Genomic DNA, 21,150 nt, shown 5'->3' with positions numbered 1-21,150 from the left:
TTATCGGTCTGGTCCCGCTACTTATTTGACTTACTGCCGATGACAAGGTCTGAGCCGGTTTGGTTTTTGAGACTCGTTTACGCTATCAACCTGTCCACAAAAGAGTTTTCAGGAGCTTCGTTTGCCGTTTCTTGTTGTTTTGTTCTATTCCTTTAATTTTGTTTGGCATTTGTCTTAAAATACAGATGTTTTTTTTTTATTTTGTCCTATTGTAAATTCTTCGGACCACTTTGCCCTTATTCTGAATTTCCCCTATCACCCAGGGTTTTCCCTCCTTGCTCGAAGGGGATAACTTTACTAGTGTCTCTGTCAACATTTCTGTCTATATCCTCCATACTTGGGCATTCCACATCTTCTTGCCAAAGACTTTCTGTTACATGTTTTCCGAACTCAGTCCAATTGGTTTTGGATTTGTTTCGGAAGGGAATCGGGTTCGACGGAGCCCTCGATATTTTAAATATAATATACCTATTGTCAGAGAAGGAGTGTTCATCAGAGATCCTTCACTCATGTACCTCGTCCATTTCTGAACATATTGTTAAGAGTATATCTTTTACTTCCTCCAGGATTTTTATTAAAAAAGTTGTTGTGTTTCTATTTTAGGAGTTATCAGGCCGTTAGTATAAATAATCTTAAATGCAAAGCCTTTTGTTAGTGTTAATACTAACGATGGAGAATCACTTTTTGCATCGTTTTTCGAGTTAACTTTTGGAGTTCAAAGCTTTCAAACATTAAAGTATTTCCAAAAATCTTACTGCTTGCAAAACTTTAGAAAATATACATTTTCTAAAACCTTTATTTGTCTAGCTATTATTTGTTTTTTTTTTTTTTGTTTAAAATACTTGTAGTACGATAAAAAAAATTATAAATTTATATATAAAATTTATATAATGATTGAGTCAGTCAGTCACTTATCACCCAACTCTTTTATATAGATATGCAACACTCGAATATTAATTTAACCTATTTAATGTACTAATATACTTATGTACTTTGTACCATAATTCGAAGTATATTTAATTTAACTCTATTTCACAGTTTACTTTTTGCAATAAACATTATACAAATAATAATCAATAATATGATTCCTACAGCCTGTTTTTGTAAAAAATGTTTTTGAAACGAATGTTTGACCCAATTTACATTAGGCGAGTTAACTTGCGGCAAGTCCCAGTTTGTAGAAGAGACACGTAAGGGGAATGGAAATGGAAAAAAATTGCTCGTACCGGCAATTCTCAGGCAATTCATTTTATATTTTTCGTATTTGACATTATTTTCATTGTTTTGAAAACAAAACTTGTTGGAACAGAATTGCCTTTTATAAACGCAAGAGGCAAGTTTAAAAAGGAACGTGAAAATTTGCCGCAAGTAAACTCGCCTAATGTAAATTGCGACTTTCGTATGTCCATATTTAGTCCCGATTTAGATTAGGCGAGTTTACTTGCTGCAATTTTTCTCGTTCCTTTTTAAACTTGCGTCTTACGTTTATAAAAGGCAATTCTGTTCCAACCCGAAAAGCTTTTCATATCAGTATTTCAATTATGTTCATTTTTAAATTTTTTTGGATTGTTCTCAGTGAAAATTGTCTTATTTGTGGCAATCCCAAAAAATTTCAATATACAGACAAATTTTCAAAAAATGTCAAAAACCATTTTGGGAAGGTCCCGATTTTACATGTATGGCTATCCATGGGCGTAGGCAGCTATGGGCAGGAAGCCGCTGCCCAAAATAATTTTGAAAAATTATACTGTTAAACAAAAATTAAAAAAAAATGCAAATGGGCGACTAATATCTTTCGAATAAGCTATATTTTTTAAAAGCGGTTAACAAATGGTTGGGTTATAGTGGTTGAAGTGTAAAAAAACGCGTTAAAAACAGGAAAATGCTTTTCCTCGTGCTTTCCACCATAGTATAGAGGATATATTAAGTTGGTTTTTATGTTTGTAACGCATTGAAATACTTATTTGGAACCCTATAAAGTATACATATTTTTGATCAGGCTAAAATTTTGAGTCGATATAGTCATGTCAGTCAGTCTGTCGAAATCAAGATACAGCTTTAATTTTTAAGGTAAAGCTTTATAATTTGGCATAGAAGTTTTTATTATATCAGTCCAAGTTTAGTTTATGAAGGTTAGTTTCGAAGAGGGCCATATTTGTTCGCCTCTTAATTATTTATGATGTCAAAATGTGTTGTGCCACTTTTAAATATACTGTTTGGTTTAATCATCCAAAACGGTTTTATTCAAGAACCCATAGATAAAATTCTTTAAAGTATATTTGGACGATCTATGTCCCGTAGAAATATTGCGATGTGCAAAGTATGAACCAGAGTTGTCGTGTGAGCCATTTTAGCGAAAAGTTTTGAATATTTATGGGGGATGTACGTGAAGGAGTGGCTCATCTTCGAACTTAAACTAAGTTTGTACAAACTATTACGAAGCCAACATTTCGGATCGAGAGTTATTGTGGGTCCATCCAGCCAGACGGAAGGAGATAGCTTAAACGACGCCAAATTGTCTGAAACAGATTTCGCCCAAATATAATAGGGGTCTAAAATACTAAGTCGATAAGGCACTTTTTGATCGTATGAAAGTGTATAAAACCTAGTTAGCCTAAAGGCTGAGGGAATAAAAATGCCATACCAAAACGTGGACCTATGTTCGCAATTTTTAGGGGACTGTTGTTTTCTTCGGTGGATAAATTTATTGACCACCTCGAACTTAAAATGCCAAATTTCAGCCAATTTCGGCCGAGATTTTTGCTAAAAACTTCCAACTACCGTAACCCTAAATTGAAAATTAAATCAAATATAGATGTAGGTAAAATCTTGATAACAACTGAAATCGGGCGGTACCGTTATATGGGGGCTATTCCTACGAGTATGTTCATAATTTTTGGTGCAGATTTGATCACCCTAAATTCCAAACAATAGCTAATTCGGTCTTTCCAAAACTTCAGTGTTCTATCTCAATTTTTGTGGATGATCAATTTTAGCATAGTATGGAGAGTATGGAATAGTAGACCTTAACCTATTTCGACCCGAGACAATTTTTTACTTATTTTTTAAGAAAAAATACTTTTTAGGTTGTACTTTTTATGGTTGTAATTTATGTATTTTAACTGGAACCCTTTGAAATAAATACTAAAAAACTCCACATTGCATTATTTTCGAAGGTAGTATAAACTAGAATATAAATTTTTTAGTAGTTATTTCAGTTTGATTTGTTTGGGCATATGGGTTATGATAAGTACCAGTGTTCGAAATTTCGAAAGTCAACTTTGCACATATGTAAAGTCGAGATTGCGCATCTAAATCATCTTCTTTAAATTTTGTGTAACGGTTACATATATTGGCAATAAATCACCATGATTATATTTTAAATTTCATTCATTTGAAAAATTAACTAATTTTTTAAAATTAATTTAAAAAGTATCCAAAAATATAGGTTTCAAAAATGTACCACTACCATCGAGGAGGAGAGGGAGTTTTCAAGAGAATATTTTTTTATTTGCTGACAGATCAAACATAATATACATACTAAAACTTGTTTAAAATTTTACCTTTTTCATCCGTAAATTTTTTAGAAGTATAAAATGGATTAAACAAATAGACAGAGACATCACGCATTCTTGTCATTCAAATCGTGCTTTGGATAACGACATTACGTTACTATGTCGTTATAAGTGATTTCGTGTGTACATTAAACCACATATTATTAACATATTCTAGGTATGCTATATGTATCTGTTAAGAAATTACTATGCTCGAACCACAAGAGGATGTGCATCCAATGTCAATAGCTGTATATTTCGCTTGTTTCGGAATATATTCCGTAAAATGTTGTGAACTATAACCCTTGAAGGGAGCAATCGATTTGGCCAACATTTGGTCGTCGTATTATTTCTTCCAGTCATGTATCAAGTCGGATATAGTTCATATCAATACCGCCCTTCGGGTACCTCCCATTCAATTTTTTTTAATTTTTCTCTAAATTGGGTGCAATTTAGTATTAAGGGTGCGTAGTGATCAAAAGACTTCTCCGCCAATAGCTGTGAACTTGGTCCACGTATTGGTGCCCGTACACAAGTATTGTAAAAAAAATTTTAGCTGACCAGATAAGGTTAGGTGATAGATAATTGGTTTACGCAGTGGTCAAGAATATTCACCTAAAATTGTGGGCAATGGTATTTTTGTAACGGAAAGAAAACTAATTATTCCATATATTAGCTCAGAATATTTCATTGTGGGCGTTTTTTACTTGTTCCTCATTAGGTAAGTGGTGTCCTAAGACACCACTTTTAGAGAAGTTTTATATGGCTGAAATACTCAGAAAATATAGCCAACATTACGGAGGTGTATTTTGCTACCGTTGAAAGTTTGCTGTTACCTCGCCGAACAGACGATGTTTGTGGAACAATTATGTATATCATTATACATTTCTAATAAAAAAAATTGGAAAATTGACATTGGTAGCCTCTTCTGATACATCTATAAATTTTCTTTCAAGATCAGGTTCCTTTTTGGAATACACCTAATATAAATAAATTGTTACGAGCGAGTCAATACAAAAAAAAAAATTTTCAACAATTATTTTCGACAATCTCGAATACAGGGCATGTTTCAAGTTCTAATCGGCTAGCTCTGCCGTGGCGAGGTTACTGTATCCCGGGTTATCGCCTCGTAACGTAGGAGTTTACATGCCTATTATATCAAAACCACATAATTCAATTATATAACAAATACACATGCAGTTGGCCTGAGAAACGAACATCTTCTACTCATTTGTGACCGATGTAGTTGTCACATGGAGTGCATTTTCCCCGCCCTAAAAGTACGCCTATGGTAACTTACACACTCACAATTTTAACAGTTACCCCAAAAAAAATTTACCGTTATCTACCCAACACCACTCATGATCCAGCTATTCTCTCTCAAAATAAAAGAATTTAGAATTTCATGATTAATTTCCAGGAAAACTTATTAAATATATTACACGCTATCATACTTAAAACTAAGTGTTTCTTACTTTTTGGTTTCTTTCAGGTTGTTATCATAAACTGTATTATAAATTTAGCTTCATATCTTTCTTTTAGTTTTCATATATATATATTTTTTTGAACTATAGCATATTAGTTTTATAAGGTTTAATTTCATTTGTTGACAATAAGAATCTCATGGAATTAGAAGTAACACCAGGTTATGTTGAATTATATTATAGGTGATTTGCTATTTTTTTAACAATTAATTTAAATTTCCAAAGATAATTTTTTTATAATTAAAACTTAAAAAAAAATAGTACAGTATTTGTCTCATAGTTGACAAAAAAAATTCTCCGACTTGGATGGTTGACCATGATGATTCTAAGAATTTTTGTTGATGAACAAGGTTGGTGAGATTAGGTTGCATTGACCATTGTTGAAGGTATAATATAATTGTTGCTGTCGATGCGGCTGTTCATGTTCTTTTCTTTTCTTTCTTTTTTTATTGTTGTCGGGTAGGGTAGCAAGTTTTAACGGTGACGAATTTTAAGTTCACTTGTTTTCGTCTTTTGTGTAATTTTTGCTTTGTTTTTTTGTATTATACAAAAATTAATACTAATTACAATTTTGCATTGGCGTTTTCATCAAGTGCTCTTATGTCTACTTATTTATATGTGTTCTTTTTTCTTCATTTAGATTATAATTGGGCAGAGTAAACTTTTCTTCCACTAACATTGCTTGAAATTAATATTTCTTTTTTTTTATGACATGGAACACATTTAGAATGATTCCGTGTTGGCCTGGGATGTTGTTTGGCACTAATTGTAATCATCATAAAGTTCGGTTGGCATAGTTTTGACTGAGTTTAAAACGAAAAGAATTTAATATTGTTTAAGATCACACATTTCAATTGATGGTCTTATGCATTTCGTTGGTTGGTCTTATATTGTTTATTCCAACTTCACAGTAAGTTTTCTTTTATTATTAATATAAATAGAATGTATAATGAACCAATCCATCACTGTCTTTTTAAATTCGCAATGTTCAATGATTAACCATAGAGCCGATTGTTTCTTGTTTTGCTTTTCTTATTACGAACGCCGCCACGCAGCTACTCCGCTCGACTGTTTATGACCAACTTGCCCCTAAGCACGCTCAATATGAAGTGTTTTTTCATTCTCGAAAACAAAAAGAATTTACCAAATCACGTTACACACACATGTGCACAAACAATGCAATGCAAACCTAACGGCAACAAATTCTTAGAGCAATGTGTGACAAAAAACAACCATGGATTGGCCAATGAAATCATTACAGAGTATGCCAGGTCAATGCACATGCAGCGTTTTTTCGTGGTTTTAGCGTTTTTTAATAATCGTCCAAAACAAATCCCTAACAAAATATATAAGCCGCTGCAAATATACCCAGACGGACATTGCTCGACAGACGGACATTGCTCCAATTTTATTGAACAAATGTAAATGCTATATACAAATTTCAAAGGGAACATTGTGAGTTTATTGAAGATCTATCGTCCAAAACACCATACATATTGTTTGGAAATGCACGCGATTTTGTGTATTTCGAAAATAGTTTATTGTGGATATATATTGTGATATCAAAAATATATTTTAACCGGTAAAAAACAACTAATAATGAGTAGAAATTCAAACAATTTGCATGCAAACAAATTTATGGCTAGGGTTCCACGTAATTTGCAATAATGCTGGGAATTTATCCATCATGGTAGAGACAAATTGTAGCATGGGAAGAAAATGTTGTATTCTACACAAAACCTATTATATATTAGGCAGTAGGCCCGTTAGTTACCCAGGATACACATTATTCCAATTTGCATCAGGGGAAAGGTCAATAGTTTATTTTCCATATGTGGGCTACTTTGCTGGTACATGGAAGTAAAATATAGACCAAATTTTAAATGTTTATATTTTTCATGCAAAAGTAATGGTTCATTTAACCCACTAGATAATATGAGATCATCATTCAAAATTGTAGGTATGTACTTCGACCTAAACTCTTACATTGTGCAAAATCTCGTGACTATTGATCTATAACTGCGACCTCTAGCGTGCTTCTGATTACACTAAAAACAAATAAATGGATATATTAGGCTGTAACTCTGTTATCTGAGCACTTAAATCAACATAATTGGCATCAATGAAAAGGTCAAGAAATAACCTTCTTAATTTTATTTACGTGGGCGGAGTGTATCTTCCAGGAATACATATATAAGCTGTATATTAAAAATTTTCACAATTTTCACACAAAAGTTGTGGTCCATTTAACCCGCTAAATATTATCTGATCATAATCTCAAATTGTAAGCTTCTTCTTTGTCATATACTCTTACCTTAGTTAAAATGTCGAGGCGATCGGAACATTTTTGCGACCTACAGAGCAGCTACAAAATCGGATAAAAATTATGTATTTGGTCTATTTCACTCGCTAAATATTTCATGATCATCACCAATAACAATAGGTCTGGTCTGAACCCGACCTCCATGCAAAATTTCGTGACGATCGGTCCATAATTGCGGCCTGGAGTTTGATTACAATTTACACTCTAAACTTTTTCTGTTGAATTTCACAATGATAGGCAACAAGATGCAACACAATAATGCGTAATTTTCAACAGCTTTGTTGTTGTAATATTTTACGCATAATGTGTTTAAAACTTTACACATTTTTTGTGGCGATTTTAAACACAATTTATTGTAATTTGAAGCACTTTTGTGTTTTAATTTCAGAAAGTGTATGCTTAATTTCTGAATGTGTTTAATAAAACAGCATTTTCAATATGAAGGGAAAATTAATTTTATTTTTGCAACAAAAGTTTAAATTATTCCAGTTATAAACTAAAAATACTTATACAAATAAATATATAATCGATAATCCGGACACTCATATATTTTTACCCTAAAAATTTGCACTTTGCTCAATTTGACCAATCTAATTACGAATTCCGAGCAACAACGTCATATATCGATACTGAATAAAATAACCTACACTTTTTGTCTGAAACAAATTAAGAAATTTGTTGTCGAAAAATTGTATTGAATTGCGAAGGATGTCTTAAAAAAACAATCGTTATATTATAAAGTAACTTGAGCAATTAGTGATCGTAAACTCCAAGTTATCTTAATATGTAATTTCTTCAATTGAAATGCTTGACAAAGTCTTTATTCACTGTTTCGAGAAGGCCTTTGTTAAAGAAGACAAATATTTCATACTGGAAAATACCTTTTCGCGTTTTGGTGTTAGCATTTTCTATTTTGATTGTTTTAAGTCTGGAGTCAAAACGAACTGACGGTGTTACAACATTTTACTGATCCCTGCCAATATCATGATTTCATCCCGGCGAAGGGAATTATCAATTGGCTTTTCAGCTTTTTGAAATGATGCCTTTTTTAGCGAAACAAATAAGAATCACACTCACTTTTCGGATTTCCCAAAAAACATCAGAAAAAAATATTTGCAAACAACTATCAGCACGTATCAACTAAGAACTCATCGAACTCAAAAACTCATCGAACTAAAAATTATTTCTATGTTGATGTCTCTAGAGCTTAACATAAATCAACAAAAAAGTTTTTTTTATGTATTAAGCACTAAAACACTTCAAACACGATTGATTTTGCACAGACATTTAGCTATATTATTTTTCGCCTAATAATATTTTAAGTTGGGAAAACAAATTTCAATCGAAGACTTAAAGAGAGTTTTTCGAGATGTGACGTTCTTTGATGAAAAAATTGTTATAGGATATTGCTAACGTTAGTCTTTATACAAAATTGAGGACTGTGTTAATAAATTAGTCGAAAAAAATATTATATGTCTTATAATCCATTTCAACGCTGCTTTCCAGAATGGAAACTTATGCGTTTCATTTATGCTGAAAGCAGGGCTTTTCATCTTGAAATGCAGTTTAACTTTATCGAAATCAGAAAGTATATGATCTCGTAGAGAAAATTGTTTAAACTTTTCACACTTTTATAAGCAAAACTAGCAAATTTTATACGTCTAAAATAAAATTTAAGATAAATTAATAACATGCTTTCTTCAGTAAATGGTTTTTTACATATAAAATTATGTATTTTTGTTAGTACTCGGTAATCCGGACAATTCGATAATCCGGACATCGGCAAAACACATGGTGTCCGGATTATCGAGATTATACTATATATATATATATATATATATATATATATATATAAATGCAAATAATATTTATCAACTTTTTCAAACACTTTTTATACAAAAGTTAACTTAAATTCTATTACTTATTAAAAAAAAAAACAATATTAAACCACTACAACCCACGTCTGCTCAAAACAAAGAACGGCAAGCAACTAAGCGTGAGCACGCGTTTTTGTGTGTTGTTCTTAATTCTTTGGAGTTATACACACTTTTTGTTGTGATTTTACTATAGTTTGTGTTTAATTTTAGGCATATTCTGTTGAAATACAGGTTTTGCAACACTTTATTTTTGAAATTACGCATTTTGTCTTTAATTTAAAGCACATTCTGTTGCAAATCCAATTTTTACAATAATTTATGTTTGAAATTACGCATTTCTAAAATCACAGTGATTTACATTGCAATTTTCAACAAATAATTTAGAGTGTATATTGGACACACACATCTCAAAATCGCTTTAACTCGTCGAGATATGAAGATTGGTATACCACATTGGGTGTCTACGACCGATATTTCGCGGTTTTACATGATTTTTTCCCAAAACAAACTTATAATACACTTTCCACATAGTGGTGTAGGGTATAAAAATTGTGAACTGTGAAACTCCAAATTTCCACATTGCGGTGTAGGGTATAAAAATTCAAATAATGTAAAAACTGGGAATGATAGAGACAATTTATAGCATGGGAGGAAAATGTGACTCTCTACACAGAACCCATTGAATATTAAGCAGTAGGATTGTTATCTAGCAAACGCTTTATTGCAAATTGCACCAGGGGAAAGGTCAGTCGTTTTTTTACATATGTAGGCTACTTTGCCAATATATGTCCTAAAAGAATTAAAATATCGACCAAAAATAAAATTTTGTATATTTTTCATACAAAAGTAATGGTCCATTTCACCCGCTAAATAATATCAGATTATCATTCAAAATTGTAGGCATCTTCTTTGACCTAAACTCTTACCCGGTGAAAAATTTCGTGACAATTGGGGTAAAATTGCGACCTCTAACGAGTTTATGATTACACTAAATACGAATAACTGAAAATATTGGGATGTAACTCTGTTATCTGATCATGCACACCAACACAACTGGCATCAATTGAAAGGTCAAGCGTTCCATTTCCGAGCGTAGCTTACTTGTCCGGAATGTATCTTCCAGGAATAAAGATATAAGTTGTATATTAAAAATTTTCACAATTTTCACATAAAAGTTGTGGTCTTATATAAAATGTCTTACCTTATATAAAATTTCGCGTTGATCGGACTATTATTGCAACCTACATAGCCGCTAGAAAATTGAATAAATATTATGTTTTTGGTCAATATTTCTCGATCATCACCAATAAGAATAGAGATCTATTCTGGCCTGAACCCGACCTCCATACAACGGTCCGTGACGATCGGTCCATAATTGCGGCCTGGAGTGTGTTTACAATTTATAATGGGCAGACGGACGGACACACATCTCAAAATCGCTTTATCTCGTCGAGATATGAAGATTGGTATACCACATTGGGGGTCTCCGACGAATATTTTGCGGTGTTACATGAATTTTTACCAAAGCAAACTTATAATACCCTTTCCACATTCTGGTGTAGGGTATAACTATAGATATCAACAAAAAAAAAATAAGTTGCCCTCCCCTAGATTTGATACTGGTTACGCCCTTGTGGCTATCTAAAAATGTCTGCAAATCATTTTCTTATCATATGCATTTGTTTTCAGCGAAATTCTGTAACAATCAACAAATTTCGGTTCAAATGATGGGTGTTTCACCATCGTTTTTTTTCAGACGTTTTCGTTTGTATTTTTTGTTATGAAAAACAAAAATATGAGGAAAATAGGTGAAAACTCAGAAGTTTCGTTTGTTTGTCAGACAAAAAAACATTTGATACAAAAACCAAATGTGAAATAAACGAACGAATCGCACAATTTTTGTTACAAAAGCAGGCTGTTAATATTAAAAAATAATTATAACCCTTTACTTGTTAAAACATTAAGTAAACACATGAAGATATTTGAAGCAAACATATTGTTTATAAACTTTTATGGAACCGATAAGAGAGCATTTAAGAAGAAATTGGTGTATGCTACGCCTTTTCCCTCCCCATACTACACTAATTATGAAAACAAACTAGGAGGAAAAAGTAAGTAATGCTGACGACCCCAACGTCGTAAGGACTTGTATTTTGTAAAGTACAAAAATAATGTTATTGCCTTAAAGAAAATGCAACGGTAAGCCATCGGTGAAAATATCACAAATGACTACGACAAATATTACGGCTGCCTTGTAACAAGTTATGAGCTTGGTGAGGAAGTTATGCTTAACATAACCCCCTACACCTTACTCTGACTAAGTCGGACATGGCCATGATATTTAAATTGTTTTACAAGACTTTAATATTATTTGGAGGGAGGTAGAACAACCGCATGTTCAGTAATCATGAGGCAACAACTCATAGAATTCGCATCTGCGGGGAACAGTACCAGATTAATTCTTGAGTTTTTTTGAATGTCCCCAGATCAATCGATCAGAAACCATTGTGTTAGACGAGGGTTCAGTTCCCGAAGTGAATATCGATTCGGAGTATTTAGTAGTAGCAGCAGAGCGATCTAACACAAGACGGAAAATGAACATCGAAAGCAAAACCAGAGCAGATAGAAAAAAGCTACAACGTAATAAGGGATTAATCATAATTTTTTAGAAATAGTTAGTAGATCTAATACTAGTAAACCTATAAAATATTGTAAAAGTTGTCATCCAAAAGGGCAAACCCCTAGTTAGCCAAATCGATTTCAAGAAGCTTGTATTAATCTATATACCGGGCTAGAATGGTTTTCTGGTACTTTATCAAATGTTGCAAAACTAAACATTATGGTGGAGAGTTGTTATGCGACAAAGTAAATTAATTTTCGAAAAAAGTTTAGGGACACGTAAAGTTCTGTTGGCAACATTTTTAGTACGAGGGCTGCACATCACCGCGTGTTGCCAGGCCCATTTGATTTTTTTGAAAGTTTGACAGTTTTTAGCCTAAACGTACTTAGGCCAGTTTGTTTATAGTGACTTGAAAAACTCACTTTGCAAAAAAAAATGGAATTTACTCGTGAACATTTTCGCCAGTCATTTTTCAAAATTTTCGACGTGAATAATCTCGGCAAGAATGCATCGATCAAATTAAATCTTTGTATGTTGATAAAGGACCATCCTATATCACAACGAAAAACTGGTTTAATGAATGCAATGCAAAGGAAGATTTAAGGATCTTTGTGCCAGAAAAATTTAACCTGTGCGTGAACAGATAATGCAAGATCACCATGGTATATACCGTGAGATAGAGGCATCCTTGGGCATTTTTTCCACTAACTAACATTTTATATTACATGAACACCTGGCCGCAAAAATATATTTCTCTCGTTAGATCCAAAATTTGGAAAATCGCTTAAAAACCGGCTCTTGTGGATTTGTGCAAATAAATTGTGAATAAAAACGATCGCGGTCGCCAGAAGATGATGTAAAAGCGTTCAAAACCCATGTTTTGGAGGTGTCTCAATTGGATTGAAAAATTGATTCAACAATTGGTTTGGGCGAATGAAAAACAGTATAAATCATGCTGGAGACTATTTAATAAAACAATGAAATTATTTTTGATTTTAAATATTCGCGTTTTCATTGTTATGCCAGATAGTGCAGCCCTCGTATATCAACGGTATCCGTAAATGTTATGACGAAATCTACTCAGAAATTCGGTACACTTCAGCTCCTTCATCCATCCACACGCTAAGCTAATAACAACTTAACATGGTGAATCATAAGTACCTTTGACGGTTATTGCTTTCCCTTTGCCTACCCATTTTATTTTTACCGACTCCACATATTGTTATGTTTCGTTGCCCACGAACCTAACGTGTGCTTCAGAACGCTTGAATGTTTTTCTGGTCAACTTTTGTAGCACAGTATCATTTATTGACATTTTCCGCAAAATTTGCACAGCCTCTAGGCCAAAACTGCCTGAAGGAACTTTCCAATGCTTTTGCGATGTACTAGCGCGTTCTTTATTGTGTTTTCTACAATTTTAGTTCTACAAAAACGTTCAGTACAATCCCAGGAATCAGAAACGCGACTCGACCTTTAAGGTTTTTTCATTCCATTAAATCGCCCGGTCTGTTGAATATGTATGTGCTAAATTTGGTACAATTTTGTATCGAGTAAAAGGATAAAGCAGACATTTTAAAATTTAATATTAGGGCCACTGCTGGTGAGGAGATTTGAGATAAGGAGGTCGCTTTGGAAATACGTACTATAAATGAACTAAAGGTAATAAATTGATAATAGTTGAAGGTCAGTGACCCTACTTTCAAGTTTAATAGCTTAACATAACTGAACGAAAAATATTAATTTTGGTACCGTTGGTTTTGGGAACGGTTATAAATGGAATTCTGAACTTTGAATAATTTTTAGTAAATTAAACTAAAATTCTGTTTAAATACTCTTTCCTATTAATATGAGTTGTTCGCTATAGAAGTAGAAAACACATGCTAGTAGACTATTAAAGGAAGACCACCCGTGCCTAGATTGATGATTCTCAATACGATAATATAGCAGAAATATGAAATTTTGTATTTGGATACCATGGGGTTACTTCGAAAAAAATATGTAATTTTCAACAGCTTTGTTGTAAGATTTTACTAATTTTGTTCAAAATTTACACATTTTGAGTTGTGATTTTAGACGCAATTTATTGTAATTTTACACACATTTTTATGTAAATGTATGCAAAAGTATCCATTCTGAATACGGAGAAAACATTTTTTTATTTATATAAAAACATCATTAAAAATACTAATAAAAGTAAAAAGTGCAAATATTTAATTATTATTATAATTGTTCCACAACATCCCATACGGGACAAGGGAGACTTCTCTCATATCACTGAGTGCACCCCGATTTATGTTATCTCTTTGATATGGGACCTACTGTTTATTGCCGAATCCGAACGGCATGTCTTAAGACACCACTTGTGGAGAGTTTTACATGGCTGAAATACTCAGGAAATGTCGCCAACATTGCGGACTTCTAAACTATAATTAAAATTATTTACGACCCAAAAAAATATTTTACATTTTAATACTCAACTTTTCGGCTTAAATTTACTTTGTTAAAATTTGTTATTTCCTTTTTATTTACTTCTTATTTTAATTGTGATTTATTAAAATACAATATCTTCACAATCTTTCGTCCGCATCGAACAAAGAACCGCAAGCAACTAACGTTTTTTTCAGTTTTATTGTTCTTCTGCTTTTTGTTGTGAGAAAATTAATTTGCTACTGTTTGTGTTTAATTTCAAGCACTTTCTGTTGCAATTGCAGTTTTTGCAACACTTTATGTTTTAAATAAGGCAGTTTTTGTTTAATTTCAAGCATATTCTGTTTATACATCTGTTTTTGCAAAAAATTGTGTTTAAAAATTACGTATTTCCATAAATTGCATTTGTTAATTATTACGCATCACCTAAAAAATCAACAAAAAATCAAATTATCAAAATTGCAATTTTGTACAAATAATTTAGATTGTACCTACCAGCCTTTTTACTCGTAACATAAAATATTGTTTTGAGCCCATTTTCTAATAATTTCTTAAGCTAATAGTGAATTAAATAGAATATATTTGATATCAACAGATGATGGAGGGAACTCAAATATATCTTATATTACTTTCAAAGAATGCTGTAATATACTCAGAAAATTTGAGGAAATTCCGTTTAGCTGCTTTTCAGTTCATAAGTAAATGATTATTATAACCATTAACAATTTTAAAATCAATTATGTATCTTCTTATTCCAGGAAATACATAAATGGGCAAAGCTGATTTTTTAAACAATCGTTCATAATATTGTAAGTATATCTACATTTTCATTTTACTGCTATTTTGTATACATTTATTATTACCCTTTATTTGAGCCGCTCAGTGCACACTTCGACTAACTCCACTTTTTGAAAAATTTGAGATTTTAGTGTCAAAGCCTTTGATATCGCCATATCTATTTATGATTATAATATCTTTCCTGAATAATAAAAATGAGCACCTTTAAATAACAAGTTGTTATTGACCACTGAATAATATGCAATATTTTTCAGTGCACACTTCGATTAACTCCACATTCAAATGTAGCTCTGCTCGCAACGTGTACACGCAATGCTCTTTCGGCTTTTGTTGAAACCATAGATGGCCTTTAGAAAATTATGACGTATATAACATACATTTTTGACGTACATTATATACGTCGGAAACGTCGTAAACCTAGCCATGAAGAATGACGCTAACATGAATTAATTACAAATATTGTTTTATAACCGAACTGCCAACATTAATTTTTATGTGAAACCTGTAATATACATATGTGTATAAAACTAAGTTTTTCGTTAATAAAAAAAATTCAAGACCTAATTTTATTACTTTTTTCAGTGCACACTTCGATTAACTCCACCATTACCACAACATTACTAACGATTGTTTGTTGACTATTGTTTTTATTTTATTTTATATACCGTTAGATGAAAGCTATACCTGCTATTTTGCATTCTACATAATATATTTGAATCCATATTATCAGGGGAATTTTAAAAAACAATATACATTTCATCATTGCTTTTCTCAACTTTTTGTTTTATGGAGTTAGTCGAAGTGTGCTCTGAACGCCTCATTTATTATTACCCCTTTTTGCTATTATATTTGAATAATGTTACAATACAACTTTTTAAAGAAATTCACAAGGAATTCAATCGCTTAATTGAGGCGTTCAGAGCACACTTCGACTAACTCCATAAAACAAAAAGTTGAGAAAAGCAATGATGAAATGTATATTGTTTTTTAAAATTCCCTTGATAATATGGATTCAAATATATAATGTAGAATGCATAATAGCAGGTATAGCTTTCATCTAACGGTATATAAAATAAAATAAAAACAATAGTCAACAAACAATCGTTAGTAATGGTGTGGTAATGGTGGAGTTAATCGAAGTGTGCACTGAAAAAAGTAATAAAGTTAGGTCTTGAATTTTTTTATTAACGAACAACTTAGTTTTATACACATATATTACAGGTTTTACATAAAAATTAATGTTGGCAGTTCGGTTATAAAACAATATTTGTAATTAATTCATGTTAGCTTTATGTTAGCGTCATTCTTCATGGCTAGGTTTACGACGTTTCCGACGTATGTAATATACGTCAAAAATGTATGTTAAATACGTCATAATAAGGCCATCTATGGTTTCAACAAAAGCCGAAAGAGCATTGCATGTAAAAATGTACACGTTGCGAGCAGAGCTACATTTGAATATGGAGTTAATCGAAGTGTGCACTGAAAAAAGTTGCATATTATTCAGTGGTCAATAAAAACTTGTTATTTAAAGGTGCTCATCTTTATTATTCAGGAAAGATATTATAATCATAAATAGATATGGCGATATCAAAAGCTTTGACACTAAAATCTCATTTTTTTCAAAAAGTGGAGTTAGTCGAAGTGTGCACTGAGCGGCTCAATTATTACATCCCCTCCATCAACATTCTTTGCGCTTTAAGTATATATTTAGTGTGTGGTTTTTGCCTTTTTTGAATTATGTTTGTACAGAATTTAAAGTAAACTTTTAGAGACGGGAGATAGAGAGAAAATTTCTATTCACATGCACGTTTCCTGGAAATCCTAAAATAAATGATGGTAAAGCATTCATCAAAGTTGATTCGTAACTTTGTGTGTTTTTATAAAGTATCATCATAGCCCTGTTCCAGCACGTCTTAACCGTAAAACTCTTAAAGTAGCAAATTGTCAAATAAAACACTGACGTACAATTTTTTTATACCAAGTGCGGCAAGGGAATTTCTTTGAAAATGTAATTTGTTGACAATTGTTTTTAATATAATTTTTCATATACATATGTTTCCACAAATATCTGCGAAGGGACAAAGAGGCTTCTCTTATATCAATGGGGACAACCTACTTAATGATGTGGGAGCTACTTTTTAGCGCCGAATCCTAACGGCACGTATTAAGACACTACTTTTGGAGAAGTTTTACACTGATGAAATACTCAGGAAATATCGTCAAGATTATGCTGACGGGTATATTTAACTCCGTTGAAAATGTGATGTCGTCAGGTCTGGGAATCCGTCGGTTCATGAACACAGCTTATAAGTGCATGCTTGTATGTATGTGATGAAATCCCAACAATTTAAAAGAGCATTACTGCCAATGAAAAGTAAACACACAAGTAAACTTAAAGTTGTGTAAAACCAACTTTATGTTAAGTCTTCTTAACGTACATAGATAGATAAGTTTTCGAATGTGGAAGTATGTCTGAAAATCGCATTCCGTTAATAAACGAACGTACAAAGACATTAATTAAAATTCATGACGCGCTATGCAATTTCAATGTGTATTTGAATAACATTTCTCATTTGAATAACATTGTACAGTAAAATCCCAATATTTAAATTTTTAGGGACCTGAGCTGAAAAGTTTTATACCCTCCAGCATATAATAGAGGGTATATTAAGTTTTCATTCTGTTTGGAAATAATAATTTTAGATACCACAAAGTAAATATGCATATATACTTGATTAGCGTGCAATACTTCATCGATTTAGCCACGTCCGTCAGCATGTCCGTCTGTGTCCGTAGAAATTTTGGTATAGAAAATGGAATATATAGGTCCACGTTTTGGTACTACCTCCACATAAAGCGATGTGTCACTTTAAGAAGTTTTGAAGGTACTAGTCCCATTCAACCATCGAGTTGTACAGTCGAACTTCGATTATCCGTGAATCGGTTATCCGGGAACCTCCATTATCCGGGATAGAAATGAAATGTTGGCATTTTTTTCCATTAATTTCATAAACGAAAGGAAACTAATTGCTTCATTTTATTTTAATACTAATACTAAAACTCGTTGTGGATAGTACAAAAATTCGGTCCGGCCTAACACAACGCCGTTCTTACTTGTTTTATTTACGGTGGATAAAATATGTAAGAGTAAATATTTTTGTAATAGCTTAGTTCGCCTACCCGTCAAGTTACACTTTTGCTTTTACCATGCAAAATATTTTTAAGGCAAACGAAAATTATATGAAGTAGAGAAAGAGGGCATATATAAGAATTCACATATAAAATACCCACACTTCTAAATATGTAATATCAACATGTATACGAGTATGTGTGATTTTGGCTTATTTTCCTTTCATCAAGAATTTACCAATATTGATAATTTATAGTTAGTGTATTTTATTACAACCTCGCCTTCCACCAGTTGCTGCCCTTTCACTATCAATACAAGAGACACTACAAAAATATTTTGTTTAATCACATATTTTATAAAAACACAACTAAATTATGTGGCAATTATTTATTCGAAAAGTTATCAGAAGTAAACGAATTTCATGTAATATATTCGAATTACGTTTCAGTAATAAGACTTTTTTACATGTATGGGTTATTGGCCTATAGCAAAACCTTCTCGTGGTGAAGGGTACCATTTTTGTGACTAGTACTTCAGAGGTAATTTTTTCCCACTAATCCATACTCCTACTCCCTGAGACGCATATTTCAGCCAATTCAGGACACTAAGCCACTCCCTCGTCCTTTCTCAACCGGGCTTGGGACCGGCTATGGCGGAGTTCCTAAAGTGAACCATTTATTTTTATTATACAAGTGAAATTATTGTATTGTATCATAATTTACTTCTTGCTTAAAAAAATGAATAAAGGACAAAAAAATCGAATTATTACATGGAATGTAAATTGTCAATTTTAATGTAATAGTACGGATTTAACAAACCCACTGGGTTTCAAATGTCATTTCCACAGCCTATACGTCAAATAAATCCTCATAAATAAGGTTAACTCTGCAGAACCCTATAATATAAACAACATATAAGCAACACTTCTCTGTCACCGAATAATGTAAACAAAACAAAGAGTGTTCATTTTTATTGTTGTCTTATTAGGACGAAGGTCATTATTTATGAAAGTTTTTAATTAAGGGGTTATTGCAAATGAAATCCACTACTTTTTCATGAAAAATATTGCACAGTGTTCTGACAATGAGCTCCTATGAAACACAGTTTGCAAAAACGAATAAACCGATCATCATATGTTTTTGTGGGATCATTAAGAACCTATTAATCATGTCTTTAAGCGAAATGGAATTAAAAAAATATCAATTTGTAAAAAAATGGTGAACTGTCAAAGTAAACATTTCAAATTTAACTAAAAAATAAATTTGTCCGAAAAAATGTTGAAAAAAGTCTCTCATTTAAGGAATAAAAAGATTGGATCATCCGTTTTCATTTCCTTTAAAGTCTGGCACTAGATGACAATCCATATTAATACTGGATAATCTTACCTACTTTGGAAAATTATTCACTGATGGGCATCACGACATAACACTTTAGGTCAAATTTAAGTATATGATCGAGTTGGCATTACACTGTGAAAACATACAACTATGAAAACATACAACTACTTAAAAAAAAGATTTAAGCTATTATCTCCTCATTCAAAATCCATTATAGTATTTTGCAAAACGTATTATCTTCGCAATATTTTGAATATATTTACTTGCAGATATGTGCAGCTGAGTGCAAACATCGATTAACTGCGAAAAGTTTAGAAATGTGTATTTATATATAATGTGTATTTTTATTGTATCTCTGTATATTTGCCACTAAACGGGAAAGTTATTATAAATATAAAAAGTTATGACTATATCAAGTGCTTTGACACTTAAATGTAAGATTTTTAAAAAGTGGAGTTAATCGATGTGTGCACTGGGCGGCTCATCAAAGTTGGTTTCCGTTACCCTATGGTTTGTTTGTAACGAACTACATTTACCTTCAATGTAGAGTTGTGCTAATCTAGTTCAATTGAACGACTTAGTTCAATGACTCGTGTGTATGAAAAAACAGCGTATGCGTAATTTTACACGGTAGTTTGTATAACATTACTCATACTTTTTATACTCTCCACCATTAGCCCAGTCAAAATACACATTGAAATAGCAAAGATTCCCATAAAGCACACTTTTGGCGGAGAGCTAGGGTTTGTCTTTAGAAGCATGGTCTTAAAAATCTTCATCGAAATTTTATTCGGGGTCAAAGGTCAAATTATAACGTTTTTTTAGTTTTTTTGGATTTATTTTTTAAAACGGTTGATCTAAACAAAAAGTGGCTATAGTAAATATTGTAGACAGAAAAATTATCTACAAGTTTAATCTTTATAATTTTTTTCTAAAAGGAACCATTCTTGAGATATAGCGATTCTAAAAAAAACACATCAGTTTTATGCATATTGGAGGAGAATACTATTCATGTTTCACAATTTTGTCGATTATTGCTAATTTATGTAATTTTATTTATTATATTGTCCAATGGGTCTACATTTTTATTATTGTATTTAAATTAATGTAAATTATGTAAATTTCACCCACCTTAATGTTTTGTTTGTTTGTCCCACCCTAATGTGCAGGTTCGAGTTTGTGCACTTTTTGTTAGGAATACATTTCCTCATGTTGTTTTGTGCTGTATTCTTGGCTACGAAAAGCAACAACAACATTGCCTATATGGTTTAGGCATTTGTATGTTATTCGTCTTCATCGTTCGTTTTATGTTTGATGGGCAATAACAACAACATGTTGTTAGAAGCGATGCTGTATGTATGTATGTTCATACATACTACAAATGTGGCCCTTTTATTGTCGTTTGTTTTGATCGTTCACTTAATGATCAACTTGTTTTGTTCGTCGTCCCTATGTGTTCAAATCCCATTTTGTACCCCTTTATTGTGTGGCCCTTAGAGTAGGGATAGACGATAGTTTTGTTAGAGTCGATCTATGACCGCAATCTAGTGACGGAAATAAATTGAATTTTTGATCGAAAAAATTACAAGTGCTTTTA

The 21,150-nt window shown here is 32.1% G+C and overlaps 1 protein-coding gene across 2 annotated transcripts in view; it reads left to right on the top strand.

Annotated features, from left to right (window-relative positions):
- LOC141404010 (tyramine/octopamine receptor-like) overlaps positions 1–21,150 on the top strand; it is a 422,753-nt gene that overhangs the window by 89,901 nt on the left and 311,702 nt on the right. For both annotated transcript variants that reach the window (XM_073987180.1, XM_073987181.1), the window contains exon 2: positions 15,044–15,094. The gene's annotated coding sequence lies outside the window, so the exon portion shown is untranslated. The remainder of the gene's footprint in view (positions 1–15,043; positions 15,095–21,150) is intronic.

Source organism: Musca autumnalis, unplaced genomic scaffold (assembly GCF_047663935.1).
Source record: "Musca autumnalis isolate F117 unplaced genomic scaffold, ASM4766393v1 scaffold_4, whole genome shotgun sequence".
NCBI classification, from domain to species: Eukaryota; Metazoa; Arthropoda; class Insecta; order Diptera; family Muscidae; genus Musca; species Musca autumnalis.
This window is presented reverse-complemented; position numbering and strand designations above follow the sequence as displayed.